The sequence below is a fragment of the Elephantulus edwardii genome, unplaced genomic scaffold, assembly GCF_000299155.1.
Source record: "Elephantulus edwardii isolate Elephantulus edwardi_28Jun2011 unplaced genomic scaffold, EleEdw1.0 scaffold00347, whole genome shotgun sequence".
Classification (NCBI taxonomy): Eukaryota; Metazoa; Chordata; class Mammalia; order Macroscelidea; family Macroscelididae; genus Elephantulus; species Elephantulus edwardii.
This window is the reverse complement of record NW_006400097.1, coordinates 1900796-1902514: the sequence shown is the minus strand read 5'-3', so window position 1 is coordinate 1902514 and position 1719 is coordinate 1900796.

Here is a 1719-nt window from a genome sequence, read left to right as displayed (position 1 = left end):
CCTCCTGTACCAGTCAGATCCAATTTGACAGTGCACACAAAAAAAAAAAAAGAAAAAAAATGTTATTTCCCTCGTCTGTCTCAATGCAAGCTTTTATTACTCCTCCTGACAACTGTTCCAAATATGTAAGATGAAGTTTCAGTATCTTTGTGTGTTTCAGTATCTTTGTGTCTAAGAACACTTTTGTTATAATTTTTCCAAGACTTAATTTGTTCTTTTGGCAGTTGATGAGATATTTATTCCACTCAATACACTCAACTCAAACTCTTCAACTCAAAGGTTTTGATTCTTTAACTACATATACCTTCTAACTCTGTGTGTTTGGAACATCAGAGTTATAGTCTTTAGACTTATAGAGGAGGCATGATAATTTTAACAAGAAAATAACAAAGACAACAACAAAACACACCAGAAAAAAAAAAATCCATGAAGTGGTTTTAGAGTGGCATTTGGTTTAAGGCTTTGGAATAAATACTTTTATCCTGGATGTAAATTTGTTATTATGAAAGTATCAAACCTTAGGATCTGTGTCATTTATTAGAGCAAATATGATTATGTAAATATGATAGATATTGGCTGGATTGACATTATGTAAACTCAAATTCCAGAAAAACTGGGCTTTAAAATTCAATTTTTTTCTGCTATCTCAATGTTCACCCCTGTGGAAAGTGTCAAAATACACATAAAAGGAGACTAGCCCAAAAGAGTTCTAATTATGACAGTGCCACCAAAATTTCTCATTTGATTAATTTTACCTCATTGAGCCTTGAGCCTTTCTAATATTGTCTTAATTAGACTGTCTCTTCTTCTGCCTGGGCAAGCAAATTGTCTTCTTTGCAATCTTTCAATTAGTAATTTTGTTCCCTCAAACCTAAGTTATGTCTTACACCATTGGTGTTGAAATGAGAGAAAATATAGCTTAATACAGGTCATCAAATTTTTCAATATTACATGGCATAATCTAACATGTGTGCACTATGGAGGTATTAATCACACAGATGGCTAACAGAACTGCATATTTTGAAGGGTAATAGTATGCTATCATGGCGGTTATACTAGTTTATTTTCTATACTGATTCAATTCAGATACTTCTCTTGAACAAGTATGTTCCCTAATACTTTGTTTTTAACTGTCTGTTCATAAATGGTTTTATGCTTCCTAAAGTTAAACAAATCTTTATTACATTGTAGTGTATATGTATTGCAAAATATAGAAAATTTGAATAAGGTTAGTTTGCTAGATGAAAGACTTCTTGACTCAAGCAATATTTCACATTCTGAAAGGGTCAGTGCTAAGTTAATTACCACCTATTTCCTTCTTGAAATTCTTAATAACATTTTTAAGAGCCTTGTATTTTCATTTTGTAACAGACTTTGTAAATTGTTGTTAGGTGCCATAGTTCCAAGTACGACTCATAGCAACTCTGTGAAACAAATCAGAACCCTGTCCAATTCTGTGCCATCCTCATCATTTCTGACATACTTGAAGCCATTGCAATGGTCACTGTTTCAGTTAATCTGATTGAGGGTCTTCCTCTCTTTCTCTGACTTTCCATCTTCCAAGAATAATGTCACTCTCCCAGGAATAGCCTCTCCTAGCAACATGCCCAAAGTACATGAGTTAACGTTTTGTCATCTTTTCCTCCATGCAGTATCCTGGCTGTGCTTTCTCCAAGACATAGTGTTTGTTCTTTTGTCAGTCCATTCAATACACTTCTC